At 46.8% G+C, this 21,017-nt stretch overlaps 1 pseudogene; it reads left to right on the top strand.

Moving 5' to 3' along the window:
* The first annotated feature begins 10,661 nt into the window (after window positions 1–10,661).
* Window positions 10,662–11,173, top strand: LOC128123968 (40S ribosomal protein S10-like; annotated as a pseudogene).
* The last annotated feature ends 9,844 nt before the right edge of the window (window positions 11,174–21,017 follow it).

The raw sequence follows: 21,017 nt of genomic DNA, 5'->3' as shown, positions 1-21,017 counted from the left end.
ACGCCCCAGAGAGCCTCCTCTTCCCGGACAATTGTTCCTGCTTCTAGAACCATGGCTGAACCCTGTGACTCATTGCAGGAGTCTCGTGCATCTTGGAGGCTTTATTTAGGGGCTTCCCTCCTGCCAGGAGTCAGTGTTTCAGCTCAGAGAAAATAGCTAAACAGCAGGTGCTGGAGAAACATCTTAGACACCTTCAATTTCAAGAAAGCAAAAAGAGCCACAGTGGGGTTTTGTTGGGGGGGGGATGCCGAAGTTGTCTCCAGCCACCTGATGACTTCCTCCTCTACTCAAACCAAGTATCTTGACCAGTTTGTTGCTTCCATTTTTCTTAATTTGGTGGTCCTGAATCCCAAATTCAGAACCTATTGTGGTGCACCCACAACAGTCAGTTGGAAGGATGGGCTTAACATTTTATTCTCACACAAAGTCCTGCAGTTCCTTACCCTCTGCAGCCAGCAAGCATGTGGAAGGGAATGTCCAATCCATGCATTTCCCAGTACTCACTCATAATTCCAGAAGCAGCTTCCTTTTTAAAAAGTTTTTTTAATTAAATTTTTTTCATTTATTTTACATACCAACCAGTTTCCCCTCCCTCTTCTCTTCCATTCCCTCCCCCACCTCCTGTCTATCCCCCATCCACTCCTCCTCCATTCAGAAAAGGGCAGACCCTCCACTGGAGGCAACAAAGCATGGCATATCAAGTTGAGGAAGGACCCAGCTCCTCCCTCTGCATCAAGGCTGGGTGAGGCAACCCAGAGTTAGGAATAGGTTCCAAAACGCCAGCTCATGCACCAGGGACAGGTCCTGATCCCACCACTGGGGCCTTACAAACAGACCAAGCTACTCATCTGTCACCCACATGCAGAGGGCTTAGGTTGGTCCCATGCAGGCTCCCTAGCTGTCGGTCCAGAGTCCATGAGCTCCCACTAGCTCAGGCCAGCTGTCTCTGAGGGTTGCCCTGTCATGACCTTGACCTCACTTCCTCATACAATCCCTCCTCTGTAGCTGAAGTTTTCCTGTGTCCTGGCCTGCCGGCAATTGGGACAAATCTCTCCCATTCACGTCCCCCAAGTAAACACACAGAGGCTTATATTAATTATAACTGCTCAGCCATTAGCTCAGGCCTACCAATGACTAGCTCTTACAACTAAACTCAGGCCATTTCTGTTAATCTATATGTTGCCATGTGTTCCATGGCTTTACCTGTGTGCTGTTACATGTTGCTCCCTGGATAGCGGACTGGTGTCTCCTGACTCAGCCTTCATCTTCCCAGAATTCTCCTCTCTGCTTATCCCACCTGGCTACTGGCCAATCAGCATTTTATTTATCAACCGATCAGAGCAACATATTCACAGCATACAGAGCAACATCACCCATCATTTCCCCTTTTCTTTCTATTTAAAAGGAAGGTTTTAACTTCAACATAGTAAAATTACATATAACAAAGCAGTTATCTAGCAAGAATTACAGTTACAGTATCTAGTCTATTTGTATTTGGCAAAATTAAAGAAAATATCACCCATCACTCCTCCCTCTCTTCACCTGGACTCTGGGAGCTCTGCCCAGGGCTTGACTATGGATCTCTGCATCTGCTTCCATCAGTTGCTGAATGAAGTCTCTTTGATGACAACTCCACTATTACTAGGAGTTTTAGCTGGGGTCATCCTTGTGGATTCCTGGGAGTTTCCCTGGCACTAGGTTTCTCCCAACCCCCAAATGGCCCCCTCTATCAAGATATCTTTTTCATTACTCTTCCCCTCTGTCCAACCCCCAACTTGACCAACCTGATTCCTCATGTTCCCATCCTCCTATCCCCTCCCCTCCACCACCACCACCCACTCCCAGTTCACTCAGGAGATCTCATCTATTTCCTCTTCCCAGGGAAATCCATGAATCTCTCTTAGGGTCATCCTTGTTACCTAGCTTCTTTGGGGCTGTGGATTGTAGTCTAGTAATTCTTTGCTTTACGTCTAAGATCCACATATGAGTGAGTACATATACCATGTTTGTCTTTCTGGGTCTTGGTTACCTCATTCAGGATGATACTTTCTTTTTTATTATTAATAAATTTTCTATTCATTTTACATACCAGCCACAAATACCCCTCTCCTCCCTCCTCCTGCCCCCAGCCTTTCTCCCCAACCCACCCCCATTCCCACCTCCTCCAAGGCAAGGCCTCCCATGCAGAGTCAGCAGAGCCTGGTACATTCAGTTGAGGCAGGTCCAAGCCCCTCCCCCTGCACCAAGACTGTGTAAGGTGTTCCGCCATAGACAGCATGATATTTTCTAGTTCCATCCATTTTCCTGCAAATTTCATGATGTCATTTTTTACCTCTGAATGATACTCCATTGTGTAAATGTACCACATTTTCTTTATCCATTCTTCAGTTGAGGGGCATCTAGGTTGTTTCCAGGTTCTGGCTATTATGAATAAAGCCACAATGAACATGGTTGAGCAAGTGTCCTTGTGGTATAATTGAGCATTCTTTGGGTATATGCCCAAGATTGCTATAGCTAGGTCTTGAGTTAGATTGAGTCCCAATTTTCTGAGAAACCACCATACTGATTTCCAAAGAGGCTGTACAACTTTGCACTCCCACCAGCAGTGGAGGAGTGTTCCCCTTACTCCACATCCTCTTCAGTATAGGCTGTCATTAGCATTTTTGGTCTTAGCCATTCTGACAAGTGTAAGATGGTATCTCAGAGTCATTTTGATTTGCATTTCAGACACTGAAGAGCAGGCAGCAAAGGTCAGTGAGTGCAGAGCCAGAGGGCCCTGACAGAACCTGGCTATCACAGCAGGCACTTTTGTTAGTAGTTACATTGCTCCATGTTGCTCTTCCAAGGCTTTAAGAAATGGCTTTGAACTCAGGAGAGGGCACTCCACAGGACATTCAAATTCAGTGGAGGATTAAAAGTGGAAATACTTATTCTTTTCTATTCGGACATTCAAATAGTATTAATGAATTTTTCTGGAAATGGGAGCAAGACATCTAGCTTCTGGTCAGGAACATGGGTCATGTCAGCTACAGAAGATCAGTGGGTGGGGCTGGAAGCCAATGCAGAATGAAAAATGAGTAAGGAAGAGAAAGGCAAGCACCATGAGGGGGCAAGTGCAGGACCAGCCTAATCATGGTCTGTTTGGGCTTAAGACAGGTCAGGCATTGGATTCACTCATGCACATCCCACATTCAACAGGCACTTGGGCCTTGTGAACATGCTCAGGAGGATTTGAGGGATCTCAATAGTGCAGCCTTCGGCAAAAATGACCTTTGCTGGCATTGGGGAAAAGAAAGACAGGGCAGGCTTCATAGCCTAGTTCTAAACAGCTATTGAGCAGTAACCACTGTCTCAGTTACAACACAGGACTGTTCCGTGATTGGAGAGGTTGTGATTTAATGGATCGTGAATGGCTAACCAAATGTTTCAAGTTTAAGCAAAACTGGCTTGTAGCAAAGTGACCATCATCTTCTTAAAAACAGTGATTCCAGTGTAGTACTGTCCCTGCTTCCCCTTCTAAAGATAAAACTGGGTTTAGTTAACAATGGTCAAACCTACTCCAGGTTGCTTTCATGTGTAGATTCACAACTAGCTATTCAAATATGTTTCCAGAGGAGAATTCCATGCATCAGTTCATCGCAGAACAAAATCATCCATGTTCACGACCTGTTGCATGTACTCATTAAAGAGAGTGAAGCAACTGTGGTCTGTTTTTTTTCTTTTCTGTCTCAGTTTAGTTAGAATTCTATGCATCTAAAAGTCTTGCCTTTGACTTATGAAAATGCATTTTAGTGTGGGTTATGTAGAATATCAAAGAAGATTTAACATCTTCTCAATTTTTTTTCTGTAAGAGAAACAATTCCTAAGTGGGCCCAGCTTGAAAGTCCGCAGATCACACCTGACATGTATGCCAGGCCTGCCTCAGAGCAGTTCAAGGATGCTGCCTGAAAGTGTCAGTGGCTCTGTTGTTGGGCATCAGGTTGTCTGAAGCACCTATATAGGGACATTCCTCAGATTCTGCCTTTGGACCTCTCTTGAAATTGGGTTACAATGACTCAGAGTGATGATCAGCCCAGGTTCCACTCAGTGGACACCAGTTCAGAGACCAACTGACTCTGGCTGGGGAGTGCCAGGATTTGGTGTGGTTTGTCTCCCCAAGATACACATGTTAGAAGCTTGGTCCCCCGGATTTCAGTGTTGGGAGATGGTGGGCCACCTTCAAGAGATGGAGTCCAGCAAGAGGTGCTTAGGCCACTGAACATTGAAGGCATGCCTTTGGAAGGTACTAAGGTAGGTTTCTTGGGACTTCTGGTCAATGGAGTGGAGATAGATCATAACACCAGCTCTAACGCCTGAGACATTGAAGCTCTCCCTCCCGTACTTGGTCCTATCACTCTGACAACACCCACCATAATTTCTTTACCAAAAGCTAAGCCAGTGAGGTCCCTGACCAAAAGTTTGAACTTTGAAGGTTTTACACGAAACAGACTTCCATTCATATGACACCCTTCAAAAGACAAGAGTATGCCAGGCAGTGGTGGTGCATGCCTTTAATCCCAGCACTTGGGAGGCAGAGGCATGTGGATCTCTGTGAGTTCGAGGTCAGCCTGGTCTACAGAGCTAGATCCAGGACAGGCACCAATATTACACAAAGAAACCCTATCTCGGGAAAAAAAATAAGACAAGAATATATGGATGGATAGAAGGTGTATTAGGGAAGACAGAGTGAGTGGACAAGAATGTATGGACAGAAGGTGTATTAGGGAAGACAAGAGTGTATGGAGAGAAGGTGTATTAGGGTTATAGGGTTTAGGAGACAAGGAGCAGCTGACTACAAAGAGGCTCAACAGGGCCATTTCTAAGGGAGACGGAACCACTCTGTCAGGGATGGAAGCCATAGACACAGGAATCTCCGTGCTTGTTAAAGCCCACAGAATTGTTCTGCCTAACTGTCTCTCAGACTGTCTGCATCTGTATGAGTCAGCAGACCTATGTGTTGCACGTTTGTGCTGGTGCGTGGGCACTGTTTTCTTCCCGCTGTCCCTTGAGGCCCTCCACTCAGAGGCTAAGGGGTAAGTAACAAGAGTCCACTTCCATGTCTTGCGGTTGCATGCATAGATCCTGCTAGCTCCCTTCTCTAACCAACCGGAAGGCAGTCTGCGGGGGCTTCCTGGGACTCCCCTTCTGTGACTCTGCAGGGGCAGACAGGCAGGGTCCATTCCAGATGAGTCATAGTCTTGGCTCCGACCCAGGCCAAAGCTGCTGCTGGCTGAGCTGGGAAATGCAGGAGACTCTCTTTATCCTGGACAGACAGTAAGTAAACAAGACTTTCCCCGGTGACCCATGAAAATGACTTACAAAGAGTCAGGTGAAGTGGACACTCTTAAGGAAACTCCAATTCACAATTCACACCTGTTTCCCAAGCTCTTTTCCCCCAGAGAACTATTTTACAGAGGACATTGACTGCTGGCTCTGAAGGGAAGGGGTCCTGATTCTGTTAAATAAGAGAGTAATACAAGGAAATGGGGCCTGACACCCACACCCAAGACACCACAGAGATGCGCTGTGCAGCTCCGGTTGCCCCAGCATTTCTGAGCATGTGTGAGAATGTTTATGAAGTGCTCGGACACAGGGAAGCATAATAATATCCTGACTAAAGCTGGAGTTACAGACAGTGGTGAGCTGCCATGTGGTTGCTGGGAATTGAACCCTGGCCCTTTGGAAGAGCAACCAGTGCTCTTAACCACTGAGCCGTCTCTCCAGGCTCTCCTCATTGATTCTTAATCCTATGAAGTTGACAGTCAGTGTTAGCTATCACACTGATGAACAAATTTATGAAAGTAAGCTAATTAATGAAAGCTTACAGATAAAAAATTAATATGAAAGTTTCAATGTTATTTCTGTGGACTGAAAATAAATGGAAATACACTAAGGTTATTCACAAAGCAGCATGATGACAACACACATCAGAAAGACAACACTGAAGGCAGCCTTGTAGAGAGGAGGATGCTCCAAAGGGATGCTGTATCCCTTACTCTGGCTATCAGGCTATTCAAACAATAGAACTCAAAATCCCCAAGAGTCTCAGGTGGGAGAAGAGAAAACCCAAAACCCATACCATCTGGGGCTGGTGGGGTGGGGTACTTTTACCCAGGAACTAGATTTACAATTTGTCAGACCACCTTTCAGAAGAGTCAAGGATGGGTGGACAGTAGTTATGACAACACTTGACCAGAACTGCCTGATTAGGCATGTCTGTAGCATTCTACAAACCTCCACTCTACTTCAAGACCCTAAAGATGGACTTGAGGTGACTGGATGTCTGGTCTCACTGTGATCACGTTGAATAACTCTACTTTTCTTTTAATTTATTAATTTATTTAATTTATTAACACTATTAATTTAGCTGTTTTAATTGGCTTATCAATGACAGGTGACTAAACCTGGCTTAGTGTGGCCCAGGATGTGACCCTGAGTACAGTTTCAATCACAATAAAGAGAAAAATTTTTTTTCAAAGAAATGGAAATGTTGGAATTTGAGAGATGGAAATAAAATTGTGCTAGATGGTCTCAACAGTACTCTTCACATGCCAAAAGAATGTGACAGCTTGAAAACAGATCAACAGAAACGGCACAGCCAAAGAATGCCAAGAAAAATAAGAGGGGAGAAGTCCACATAGCCACAGAGATCTGAGTGCAGCCAATGGACACACAGAGATCCGAGTGCAGCCAATGGACACACAGAGATCTGAGTGCAGCCAATGGACACACAGAGATCTGAGTGCAGCCAATGGACACACAGAGAAATGAGTGCAGCCAATGGACACACAAAGAAATGAGTGCAGCCAATGGACACACAGAGATCTGAGTGCAGCCAATGGACACACAGAGATCTGAGTGCAGCCAATGGACACACAGAGATCTGAGTGCAGCCAATGGACACACAGAGATCTGAGTGCAGCCAATGGACACACCAGCAAACACATCCTGAAAACAAAAGGAGAAAGAGGAAAAAACCACTTGAAGAAGTGAAAACTGAAAGTTCCCAAAGCTGATTCAAAGCTGTATGATTCCCATACAGGAAGCTCAGCAAACTGGAAGCATGGTGAACTCTGAGATCTGCAGACAGTAAAGCAAAAACACTGAAAGCCAAGGGTGAGTGGAAAAGCTCAAACTCAGCCAGAGAAAAACAAGCTGTAGCTTCCACAGAAACCAAGTGAGATTAACAGCTGACTTCTCAGGGGAATAATGCTAGCCAGAAGGCAGTAGGGCACTTACACTGCTCAGAGAAACTGTCAGTCTTGAACCTTACATCCAAAGGCCACCTTCCAAAAGTGAATAAAGGCACCACCATAGAAGCAAAAATTGGTCAGATGGTGTTGCTAGCACAAAACATTTCCTCCCTTATAACAAACACTAACTGAAGTCTTTCAGGGGGAAACCAGTGATCCGGTAAGGTGATTAGAACATAGATACACACAGCATCAATACTGGTGATTTTGTAATTATCTTGTGTAATTATAAAAGACATTAGGTATTTATTTTCTCATAGCTGATTTAAGAAGGTCTGTGTAAAGCAATACATACACACTGTGTAGCTCGGCACAGAGCACAGAGACACCGTGTGTTTGCCTATGGCATCATAGGAAGGTGGGTGGCAATGAATGGCATCACAGGAAGGTAGGTGAAGCTCAACTTGGGTGCGTAAATTATCCCAGAGTGGACCTGAGTGCTGTGGGATGGTCTGTATGCCAAGTGTGTTGCTGATGGGTCAATGAATAAATCACTGATTGGCCAGTGGCCAGGCAGGAAGTATAGGCGGGACAAGGGGGAGAATAAAGCTGGGAAGTGGAAGGCTGAGTCAGAGACACTGCCAGCCGCCATGATGAGAAACAGCATGTGAAGATGCCGGTAAGCCACGAGCCACGTGGCAAGGTATAGATTTATGGAAATGGATTAATTTAAGCTGTAAGAACAGTTAGCAAGAAACCTGCCACGGCCATACAGTTTGTAACCAATGTAAGTCTCTGTGTTTTCTTGGTTGGGTCTGAGCGGCTGTGGGACTGGCAGGCGAGAGAGATTTGTCCTGACTGTGGGCCAGGCAGGGAAACTCTAGCTACACCTGGCCTCTGTAGGAACAAAGGGAGAGAGCTTCACACAAGTAGGGCACCTAGAGCAGAAACTGTGAAGTTTCTGTAAACAACTGTAAACATGCCCACTTTCCTTCCTTCTCTCTCAGCTTCTTTAGAAAAATTACAGTCCTGTGCTGTGAACATGCGGGACAATGATGAGCCACGCTTACAATGGTGGTCCCCTGAGACTGTAATGGAACTGACAGAGTCCTGTAGCTCCCTGAGGTCAGAGCCATCCGGATATGCGACAAGGCTGGTGTGAACAAGAACACTGTACATGGTCCAGGCCTTGGAATCTCTTTTCTGAGCCACCCACCCCTGAAGACATCTATGGTGATATTTTATTTGTATTAAAATGTTATTTGTATGTTAATAAATAAAGTTGCCCGGGGGTCAGAGCTATTAGCAAGCCATAGGAAAGCAGGGCAGTGGTGGCATATGCTTGTAATCCCAGCACTTGGTAGGCAGAGCTGGGTAAGTCTCTGTGTGTTCAGGGATACAGCCATTATTGCATACACATGCCTTTAATCTTAATACCAATCATGGAAAACCTGGAGGCCTATACAGACAGGCCGTGACAAGGCGGTCATGTGGTTGGGTTTACAACCAATGAGAAAGCAGAACAGAAACTATATATAAAGACTTTAACACAGAAAGTAGCTCTGGTTCAGAGAGGTAGGACCACTGCAGGAGGAAGGGTAAGGTTTTAGCTCTTAGCTCTGACCTCTTGGCTTTCTTCTTTGCATTGGTTCTGTGTTTCTTATTTAAAAAGACAGTTGGTTACATCTACAGGCATCTAGCAGCGTGTGCCATGCATGGGTGGGCCCCTGTTCAGTCTTTCTTTTTGATTTTTAAATTAATTTACTCATTTGTATGTCTGTAAGTGTGTGGGCATGCACGAGACACAGGGCATGTGTGTGTGAAGGTCAGTGGCCAACTTGTGGGAGCCAGGGCCTACCTCCCACCATGTGAGTCTCCATCATCAGTCTCTTTGTGAGGCTTGGTAGCCTGCTCCTTTACTCACTAGGCCCTTTCACCAGGCTGAGTTTATCTCTTATAGAGTATTTCCACCACCCCCTTCTATGTTCATGCACATCAATGCTTACTATTGTGTACAGTGGCCTACAGTATTCAGTACAATAGCACGCTGTGCAAATTCGAAGAGCTGAGAGGCAACAGGCTATCCCAGGCAGCCATGGTGAGTAATGGGTTACACCCAGCCAGCTCTGTGCAAGTACACTGCAGAATGATTACAGAACTACAAAGTCCCTTACAATACACATTTTTCTGAGCTCTTCCCATCACTAAGCAAAGCATGGTTATATACCGAATGAAGAAATGAGGATATGACTGCTCCAAGATATGGTGGAGAGGAAGATTTATTGTGGATATGAGGGAGAAAACAGCTGGAGGCATCTGGAAAGGTCCAGACTAAACTGAGCCATGGTGGGTAGGGACTGTCAGTGGGGAATGAGAGAGGAAGAGAAGAGTGGAGAAAGGAGGAGGTCAAGAGGGGAACCAAGAGACCAAGAGACTGAGTGCTCAGAATGGCTGAGGTTATACAGGCATCAGAGGCTGGGGAAGGGAAGCCCAGACCATGGGCTGGAGAGGTTGAGGCTGGGGGGTAGGGTATGCCAGCCAGTATGACTCTGTAACCGGTACTTGTGAGTAGGGACTGGGAGAGCCTGGTGGCCAGAGTCAGCTTTGATATATTAAAGAGGCACCCCAGTTAGCCACTTGTCCAGGGTCTCTTTGGCACCTAGTGTTCCAGCTTTTGTTGATGACCTAGCTAACACACGCGGTGCAATTGCAACTGTGCCGCTGTGATGTGCACCGCAACAGTTCCACGACAGGGCAGCGAAGAGATCGGTAAGGTCTGGAGGTTGGTGGGACTCCACTAGTGGAAGTCAGGACCAATACTGCAGAGCCCACCCCTGAGAAATCACAGGGCACATGAAAGATTCCTGGCGTGATTCGCTAAGGGGAACAAGAAGGGGCACAAATGACCCGAGTAGATGCAAAGAAGCCTTGAAGAAAGCAGATGTCACTGAAAACACACACACATACACACACACACACACACACACACACACACACACACAGATACACACACACACACATACACACACACACACACACACACACACACACACACACACATACACAGAGAGAGAGAGAGAGAGAGAGAGAGAGAGAGAGAGAGAGAGAGAGAGAGAATCCAAACAAAAATCATTAAAATAAGACACAAAAGAGACAGAGACCGGAGAGATTGCTCTGCAATTGAGAGCACTGTTTTTTTTCCTAGAGGATATAGCACTCACATGGTGGCTCATAACCATCTATAGTTGCAGGGAATCTGACACCCTCTTCTGGCCTCCTCTGGCACAAGGGACACACATGATGCACAGACATCCACGCAGGCAAAATATCCATACCCATTAAATACATCAATTAAAAAATATGACAAGAGACACTGCTGTGGCACATGCCCCTTCCTTTCCAGCCTCCTCAGACCCTGCAGCTATAGTGATGCCGATGCCTGTGAGGAGCTGGATTGCAATCTATGAACTTCTTTTTAAAGAAGGAGTGGTGGTTGCCAAGAAGGAGTGGTGGTTGCCAAGAAGGATGTCCCTGGGCCCCAACACCCCGAGCTGACAAACAAGAATGTGCCCAACCTTCATTAATGAAGGCCACACGGTCTCTCAAGTCAAGACTACAAGAAGGAGCGGTTTACCTGGAGACGTCTATAGTGGTACCTGATGAAAGAAGGCATCCAGTGGCTCCAAGATTACCCTGGAGATTTTGCCTGCCACCCTGTGCCACAGTTGTCCTGAGATTGGCAGGTCTCAGTCCAAAGGTCCAGAGGGTGAGTTACCTGCAAGATTCACAAGAGGGGAGGCAGAAAGAGACTCTGACAGAAGGAGCATGAGCCCCCTGAGGTTGACTAGAAAGCTGGCTCAGCAACCAAATTCCAGTTCAGAGGTGGCTTTGGTCAGGGGACATGGTCAGTCACCTCAGTAGACATTGTGCTGTGTAGCTAGAGTTTTCCTGCCTTGCCCACAGTCAGGACATATATCTGTCACCAGCCAGTCCCACAGCTGCTCAGACCCAACCAAGTAAACACAGAGACTTATATTACTTACAAAAAAAAAAAAAAAAACTGTATGGCCGTGGCAGGTTTCTTGCTAACTGTTCTTATAGATTACATTAATCCATTTCCATAAATCTATACCTTGCCACGTAGCTCGTGGCTTACCGGCATCTTCACATGGTGCTTGTCATGGTGGCGTCTGACAGTGTCTCTCTTTCCTTCCTGTTTCCTCAATTCTCCTCTCTGTTAGTCCCGCCTATACTTCCTGCCTGGCCACTGGCCAATAAGTGTTTTATTTATTGACCAATCAGAGCAATTTGACATACAGACCATCCCACAGCAGTGCTGAGTTGAATCAACTTTAAAGAATAACATGAAACTGTAAGCAAGCTCCCTCAATTAAATGTTTTCCTTATAAGAGGTGCTGTGGTCATGGTGTCTCTTCACAGCAAAAAGAAACCTTAACTAAGACAGAAGTTAGTACCAGGGACTGGGGTATTGCTGTAATAAGCCTGACCATGTTTTTGTTTGGAGGAATTTGGACTTTGGTACTTTGGGTTAGGAAAGCACTGGAATGCTTTAAGCATTGCTTAATGGGCCATACTAGTAGGAGCATGGACGACAGAGGTGCTGAGTGTGATGAGCTGTGGGGATCAAGAGGTTTCAGAGGAGAGCGATGTTAGTATGCTGCCTAGCAACTGGTTTTGTGATATTTTGGTGAAGAAAGTGACTGCCTTTTGCCCTTGTCCAAAGAGTCTGCCCGAGGCTAAAGTGAAGAGTTTTGGATTAAGGAGGAAATCTCAAAACAGTCTATTATAGACTCTGTCCTGTGGATATTAGTGGTAACTCTAATTAAGATTTATAATGAAAAGGAGCAAGCTGAGGTGAGTAAATTTTAAAAATGTAAATTTTGAGGAGAAAAGGAGCACCAGGAAATGGAATGGAGTTAAATCCTGTGTTCGTGGAGATAAACAGATTAAGAAATGGAATAAAGGGAGTGGTGACCCCAGAGCAAGATCCCACCCAGCTAAGTTTCCAATTTGTGAAAAGGAATTTAAAAAAAGTTTAGAGCAGGGTGTGGTGGGGCACATCTTTAGTCCCAGCACTGAGAGGGCAAAGGCTGGTGGATCTGAGTTTGAGGGCAGCTTCCTCTAGAGATCCAGTTTCAGGACAGCCAAGTTTAGGCAGTGAAGGACAGAAAACTAGTGGAGATGTAATTGAATGAGGTGGCCATGTTCCAGCCCCAGTAATCAGCAGAACTTGGCAGGTTTGGCCATGTGGCTTTGGCTTTAGATTTAAGGTTAGAAGAAATGGGTTTTGGAATTTGCCTCTGTGCCTAAGAAAATTCACTGAAGCCAGACATATTTCAGGGGTGTCCCTGAATGGAAGCCTAGTAGAGAGGCCATTGCAAGAAGCTATGAAGTTGATGCTTCTTTGCCTTGGAAACCCCAAGATGTCATGGGGTAGCTGCTGAGGAGAGCTGGTAATAGGGAGTGGAACCAGCCCATAAGAAAGAATTGTGTTGCAATCAACAAAGCTGAATTGAGTTGGAGATCAGAAGAGCATTTTGACATCAGACATAGAGATGCAGAGTTTGGAGTTTTCCCAGCTTGTTTTCAGTCTTGCTTTGGTCCAGTTTTTCCTCCCTATGCTCTTTTCCTTATGTTTTGGAATGGTAATGTATATCCTGTGCCATTATATGTTGGAAGTGTGTGATCTGCTTTTTGATTTCACAGGGGATTACAGCTAAGAGATTGCCATGCATCTCAGAAAAGACTTTGGATTTTGAAACAAGTTTAAGACTGTTACAAACTATGGAATTTTTGAAGTTGGACTGAATGCATTTTTGCATTATGATGGAGCTACAAGCCTTTGGGAACCAGGGAGTCAAATTTGTTGGTTTAAAAAAAATGGTCCCCAAAGGGAGTGGTGCTATTGGGGGCTGTGGCTTTGTTGAAGTAGGTATGGCCTTGTTGGAGGAAGTGTGTCACTATGGAGGTGGGCTTTGAGGTCTCTTTTGCTTAAGCTTTGCTCAGTGTCACAGTCGACTTCTTGTTGTCTGCAAGACATAGAACTCTCAGCTGCTACTCCAGCACCACATCTGCCTGCATGCCACCATGCTCCCCAGCATGATGAGAATGGACTGAACCTCTGAAACTATAAGCGAGTCCCCTCAATTAAATGTTTGACTTATAAGAGTTGCCGTAGTGATGGTGTCTTCACAGTAATAGGAATCCTAAGACACATCAGGAGGTGGAATCTTGCAGAAGGAAGTAGTCACTGGGGTTTTGAGATTTAATAGCCTCATCCACTTCCAGTTTTTGCTTTCTGGGTGTAGTTAAAGATGTGATCTCTCAGCTTCCTGCCCGAGCAATCTGCTCCCATGCCTCCCCTACTACAGTGGACTCTCCCTCTGGAACTACAAGCCAAAATAAACTCTTTTTTCCATAAGTGATTTTTGGTCATGGTGTTTTATCATAGCAACAAAAAAGTGACTAATACAGAGCCCATAGTTAAGGTATAGTGTTTCCTTGCACAATCCAGTAAATTTCTGGATGTGATCATCTGAGATCACCTAACTGCTGAAGAAACCTTAGACACTAGCCTGTGGCAAAAAGGATACTCTGCTTGGCTCAGGTGAGAAAGTGTGGCTTAAAGCTGGCTATAGTCTCCCCAGCATTCCAGTGCTATAGGGAGTAGGGCATATCCTGTGGAGGACCATGCCCTCAGTAGTGGGGGAGGGGAGGGGAGCTTCCTGAGTCTTCATTATTTAAATCTAATATAGACATATATATCACTGTGTCTTGAGGAAATCTCAGTAAACAGCAAAAGGTGGCAAGCATATCGAGACATAAAAACCTTAGTACGTAAACTGCCAACAACTAAAGTTTAATTTTTAAAAAATATTTTGTTTTACATGTATGATGTCTTACATGGGCGTCCAAGCACTTGGTGTGTGCGTGGTGCCTGCAGATTACAGAAGAGGGCATCAGATCCCCTAGAACTGGAGTTACAGGTGGTTGTGAGCCACCAAATGGTTGTTGGGAATTGATCCTGGGTCCTCTGCAAAAGTAGCCATTTCTCCCTGAACCATATCTCCAAACCCTAGCGTTTTAATTTTGTGAAGATTCATTTTTATTGTTTTTATTTGTGCATGTGTATAGGTATAACACATGCGTGTGGGTGCCTGTGGAGGCCAGAAGAGGACAATGGATTCCCTGAAGCTAGAGTTACATTACAGGGGGCTGTGAGTTCCCAGCATGGGTGCTGGGAACTGAACTCAGGTTCTCTGGAAGAGCATGACTGGGTCTTAAACCGCTGAGCCATCTCCCTGGCCCCTTAAGTTTAACTTTTAGGAGGCACTGTTTGTAAACGATACCACTGTGTTTACAGCTGAACCCTCTTCAAACTTCAAAACGAAACCATTCACCTAAGGAAGTCAGTGGCGGGAAACCTGGAAACTCCCAATCCACAAACAGAAGTGAGGAGGCCACCGCCCAGACCTTCCAGGGAGCTTGAGTGTCACTCAGCCGGAAGGAAGGACATAAATGACAGGAGTCAACAGAACAGAGATGGGATGTCAGCAGTGTGCCTAAAAGATACACATACCAGGACAAAAACAAAAATTGAATTACTGGGGGGAAACTGTAGCTCAGGAATGGAGCACGGTGGCTGAGCATTGTTGAGCTTCTGTGAGGCCCTGGGCTCCATCCCCAGACACCAAATAAATGAGTAACAATCTGGTCTTGATACAAAAAGTTCCCGTCTGCCTCGAGAAGAATCTTATCCCACTGCAGGCTGTGGGTGGGGCCACCTAAGTGCCCCTCCTCCCAGCTGTTGACATCCTGAGACGCTTTAGAGTCAAGTGGGTATGACCTTATAGCCCAGGAAGAGATACTGGGGGGGGGGGGGTGTGCTTTCCACCATATGTCAATGTTCACAAGTGCTTGCGTGAGGGATAGCATAAATCAGAATGTCGTTGACCCAGTCCTGTGAGCCAGTCAGGGCAGGGCAATGGACTTGAGATCCCTGTGCTGGGAAGCCTCTGCCATTATTATGTCCATCCTGAGTCCAGCCTTCTAATTTAACTGCTTGGTAATCTGGGATGACTTGGATCAGATTACTTGATCTTTGCGGGTCTCAGCTTCCCCTTCCTATATCTCTCCTGCCCTGGGGCACAGGGTTAGCCTGTGACTCCATGATCCAGCAACCGTTGTGACTGCTCCTCATCCGTACTCCCTACTGCCTTTCTCACCAAGCCCTGTACACTTCAACTAGGCTTTGGAAAAAAAAAAGCCCTGGAAGCAAGCAGGGTCTTTAAAAGCCCTGGCCCCTTAAAAACAGCAAGACTGTGACCAAGAACTCACTCTGGGCTAAGTAATGCCCTTTGCTTTTTCTTACCTTTGTGTAACTTTTTTTTTGAAAAACATGTTATCATTTGATTTTACTGTACACTACTAAGGGTTCTGTGCAACCTTCTGTCCAACACCCTTGCTTAAGAATAAATTCTTGCTAGAGCTGAAGCCAGACACTGCTTCATTCTCCAGAGTAGAGAGTTGCGCAGCAGCTGATGGAAGCGCCCACAGCTGGCTCCCGGCAGGTCAGTGTGACCTTGAGGTCGGGCTGACTTAACCTGTATTTTCCGCTGGCCTGGAGGGCTCGGCATCCTCTGCCGGCCAGATGGTCACGTGGACGGCAGCAGGGGAACCCCAGGCTTCTGCGTGTCCCGGTCGCCGTCGGCCCCTCCCACAACCGGGGCGGGGCGTCCTAGTGCTGGTGACCCAGGGTCCGGATGAGGCTGGGACGCGCCCGACAACCTGCATGCGCAGAAGCCTCCGCAGAGACTGGCTGAGGTTGTGAAGCCCCAAGGCATCAGCAGCTTGGCCTTAGTCCACCGTCTGGAATTGGCCTGGTCTGGGACTTAAGTCTTGAAAGCCAGGCTTCTCCGGGACCCGGAAACGAGCTGGCACAGGGAGGGAACCAAGGAGGTCCGGGCTGGCAAGGCCTGAGGAAGAGAGGGTGTTTGGTGAAGTGTGGACACCAATGTGTAAGATGAATCCAGACCCGTGGTGAAGCCTGGGAGGTGGGGGTGGATGCAGAGGGATGAAGAGATGTGAATAAAAGGATACAGAATGCCGTGGACTTTCCCATCCTCTTTAGCATGTCTGTTATTCTCCTTGTTCAGCTCCTGTTTAGGCAGTCATGTTGGGAGACTTGATGGATTTCTGACCTTCCTAGCAGACACAACCCCCCAGCAAACTCCCTGGTTCTCTATGTATGTGACAACAATTAATGAAAAAGAGACCATAAATTTGAAAGAAAGCAAAGAGGGGTGTATGGGAAGGTTGGGGGGTGGGGAGGGAGGAAGGGAAAGAAGAAATGTTGTAATTACATTATAATCTCAAGAAATACATTTTTTAGAGGATATAAAACTTTTTTAATCCCATTATTAGGGAGGCAGAGGCTCCCTGCGGGTTCAAGGCCAGCCTGGTCTACATAGGAAGCCACAGAACAGACAGGACTACATAGAGAGACTCTTATTTCAAAAATTAAACAAAAACAAAAGAAAGGAAAAACAGATACAAAATGTCAAGAGTAAGTTCTCTTCTGTAGCCTGAGACACACACTGTGGCATAATGAGTATGCCCGTTATCTTATGATTTAACATTGTTGCAATGCCTCCAAACCTCAAAAGTTCATGCTATCTTCCTGAAATATATACAATTTTTATTTTTCCACTGAAAATAAGTTATCAAGAAAACTTGGCTCAAATTAACATCCCCAACAGGCCGGCCAGGATACCTAATAAAAAAGGACAGATTTGAGCAAGACCCAGGAGCCTGACCCGGTAAGTAGACAGAAGCTAGCCTGGTCAGATGGTGTTGGTTCACATTTGCAAAAGAACTGCTAAGGTGTTGGAGAGGCCACAAAAGCTGCAATGACAACCCATGCCGAACCTCCTTGTATGAGCACGAGGAAGGTACTGCTCCCCTACTGGCCTGGTGGCAGGCAGTTAGCCACGTTGCATCCATCCTGTGGCTTGATCACCAAGAAGACATTCTGCGTGGGCCCTACAGCAAGGAAGAGGAGGATCTGAATTTCCCCCTGATGGTAACAGGACAGCCTGGTGTGCTGCCCCAATGGCACTGAGCCTCACAGACTGTGAGGGACCCAGAAGTGTCATCATCTTCCGGGGCCTAGAAGGAAAGGGCAAACCAATGGGCTCAGGTCTAGAAGTATCTATCCTTAAAGGGTTGCTTTGGCAAGAAAGTGGCTGGCTGCCAGAGGCTACTCCAGTGTCATCTGTCTGCTGCATAACTATACTACTTTATGATTGGCTTGTTAGAGTCACACGCATGCTCCTAGGTTGGGGGTGGGGATTTAGAAAGGAGGACTTGTATAAGGCCCTTAAACTACCCGGTAGCCACCCTCAGACATCACCTCCCGAGGCCCCAGAAATGGACTTGTTGCAGAACCAATGGAGAAGCAGCAGCTTGAGCAGTATCCCTTCCTCTCGGTATAGAGAGCTTTGTCTGCACAGGGGCATGAGTCACTGCGGACCTGAACTCTGCTTCCCTAGTCCAGGCATATGTCCAGGGCCGGGTTCAAGTGGCACCACTTAGACCATGGGGACTTGACTTGGATGCTCTGCACACTCTAGTTCTCTAATTCAGAAGCTGCTGGGCACCTTGTGGGAGTGCTGGACTGAGATAAAGGCCAAAATGTATGGAAGTGGAAAAGAATTGTAGAGAGAGTGAATGATACAACCTTGGATGCATCTGGAGCTCTTGGGTTCGAGGTTAGAAAGCCACTACATTTCTGCTTAATATTTTACTCTGTAACAACTATTTGTCAAACAATTACAAATGACAAGCATTGATGAAGAAAATGACCAGTTGACTTGGAGAGCAGAGCTCAGCACAGATTTCTCCTGAGTTGGGCTGTACTGCTAGAATTCCTTCCCTAGAATTCTAGAAAACAACCTTTCCCTGAAGACCAAACTGCTAGTGAAAAGTTCTTTGACCTTGGTGTGGCAGCAGGAAACATGAAGCCCCCTCTGCTGGGGTATGTCTGCACAGCATGCCCCCCTCTGGTACCTTCTCCTCTCCCCTCAGTCTTAGGTCTTGAAGGTGGAGGGGTCAGGACAGGCAGAAACTCCTCAGATATCTGGTGGCCCATGGATCAGCTGATTTTGATTCCTCAGTACATCAAGGGGAGGCAGTGATTCATGCCCCACCGTACAATCAGGGTACTGGTGAGCACAAGGAATCAGAGGACTTCTCAAGCGAACAGAAGCAAAGCAGGACTTCCTAGGCTGCCGGAGACCCTAGCCCACCGATGTGGGACCCCCCGGGGGGGGGCAACACAGCATCTCTCTGCTGCCCACAGGGTCTGGCTTCTTCAGAGGTTCTTCAAACATCTGCTCCCTGCCTATGGTCCTGTGGCCTGCTGGAGGCTCTGGCTAACTTGGGCCAGCAGCCTCAGACTGCAGTTCACTGCCCAACCATAGGGGACTTGAAGGTAGTGTTGCCAAAATGAACACAGAAACACCTCCCCCAAACCTTCAGGGCATGTTTCTACTGCATCTTTACAATGGTCTTTTCAAATTCAAATACAACTTAGTTTACAGCAATAGCAAAGGAAGATCCAGTGTGGAGAATGGTTAGTGTGGGGAGCAAGATCCGGGACTTGCCTCTGGCCAGGTGTTTTCTGAGGTCACCCCTTCATGTACCTACTCCACAGAGGCCACTAAAGCAAGCCCAACAGCCCCCCATGCACTCTGGGAAGCTACAGAAGTTACAGAAGCACCAAAGCAAACCCTTCTATGGGGCAGGGTAGAGAGAAGGCAAGGAGCTGGCCCACTGTGTCCCCCATCGGGACGCAGGTCCCTGATGACCAGCACACCAGCGTCTTCTCCCTTTGCAGGTGACTGTGTAAAGCCACACAGTAGACTTGGTGCTTGTTGTGAAGTTAGAGAAAACCTGGAAACTGGTCCAGGACTGTTGCTCCACCCATGGTAAGTGTCCAGGCGTCTACATCAAGTGCAGCCACACACACTGCACAGGAGTGGCTGTTCCCACGGGTGAGCCTGCTGTCAGCTGCACACGAGATTACCACCCACCCGACATTTAGAGAAAACAGAATCAGGGGGGCTGCAGGTACAGTCAGCAGCCTCACAGACCCAAATTCTTTTGTTGTTGTTGTTGTTGTTTTGTTTTGTTTTGTTTGTTTTTCGAGATAGGTTTCGCTGTGCAGTTTTGGTGCCTGTCTGGATCTCGCTCTGTAGACCAGGCTGGCCTTGAACTCACAGAGATCTGCCTGGCTCGGCCCCTCAAGTGCTGGGATTAAAGGCATGCACCAAAACCACCCGGCTTTTAGAACCAAATTCTTAGAGGTGCAATTTCTAGCTCTCCCTGGGACTCCAGAAATGCTTTATCCATAAGAAACTCCAGTTTACAGGGTGCACGCCTTCAATTCCAGCACTTGGGAGGCAGAGGCAAGTCCCTGTGAGTTCAAGGCCAGCCTGGTCTACAAAGCGAATTCCAGGACAGCTAAGGGTACACAGAGAAATCCTGTCTCAAAAAGCCAAAAATAAATGAATGAGTATAAAAAAAGAAAGAAAGAAACTCCAGTCTATGGGCAAGGGGCTGACCCTCTAGGTTCATCTCACATGGGTACAGCTTGGAGGCGAGGGGCTTCTCCTTCCCTGTATGCCTGTGCTGGACTGGGCGGAGCATTGGTGCGCAGGGCTAAGAGCTGGGACCTTTTGAGACTCCACAAGCACAATTCACGGTTGTCCTTGCCAGACATCAGACTGAGACCCAATCAGACCTGAGTTCGGGCTCAGTGGGTGACTGTCAGTAAAAAAGGGGAGTGTGTCAGACAGTGTGTAACTCTACGGGATGGATGTTGGTTCTGGGGAGACCTGCCAGGCTACTATTAAAAAAGGATCAGTCGAGCCAGGGAGATGGTAAAGGCACTTTGCCACAGAGCCTAATGGCCTGAGTTTGAGCCCCAGAACCCACATGATACAAGGAGAGAAACACTTCCTGCAAGTTATCCTCAGACCTCCACATGTATGTGAGTGCACACACACACACACACACAATTTGTGAAAATATTAGTTTTAAAGGGTCTTAGTCCTTGAGTTCTTTCTGCTGAACGTCTACGTCAAGTGCAGCCACACACACTGCACAGGAGTGGCTGTTTCCCCTACTGATCTCTGGTTCTTTGGAGCGTCAGCTCAAAGCTGGGGTCCAGCATCATTAAAAGGGATTGTAGCATGACCACTCGCCTGGGAAAAGGTCCAAGCCTGCTATTCAGTGTGTGGTTTCTACTGAATATACATCATACTCACATAAAGAAATCCTGTCAAGACCACTGGTGTGTGTATGTACAGATATCTACGGGGTCAGACAAACGTGTGTACACGTGCCGAGGGAAAGTATCGGCTGAATGTAGATTGTTCATGAAAACTGTATCACCTGTGGTCATAATGTATATACATGCGTGTGTTCATATTTGTGCATTTTGGGCATGTGTGCATGGGTTTTCCAGGTAGCTGGCACCATTTCTGGTGTGTCAGCTTTTGAGCAACTCTGTTCACTCCAAAAGAAAGAAAACATAATAAACCCAAAGCCCCCTGGCTTCTCAGGAAATAAGCTGGCAGGATTTTTAGCAAGGGCTGGCAGGCTCTCAGGCGGTATGGAAGGGCCCATGAGCTGCCTGCCGGAAGGGCTTGGGCGTGGGAGGCAGGAAGTCAGTCTCGCCTCCCTGCCTTGGGCCTCCTAAGC

The sequence above is a fragment of the Peromyscus californicus genome, unplaced genomic scaffold, assembly GCF_007827085.1.
Source record: "Peromyscus californicus insignis strain IS unplaced genomic scaffold, ASM782708v3 Scaffold_4__1_contigs__length_199733344, whole genome shotgun sequence".
NCBI lineage: Eukaryota > Metazoa > Chordata > Mammalia > Rodentia > Cricetidae > Peromyscus > Peromyscus californicus.
This window is presented reverse-complemented; position numbering and strand designations above follow the sequence as displayed.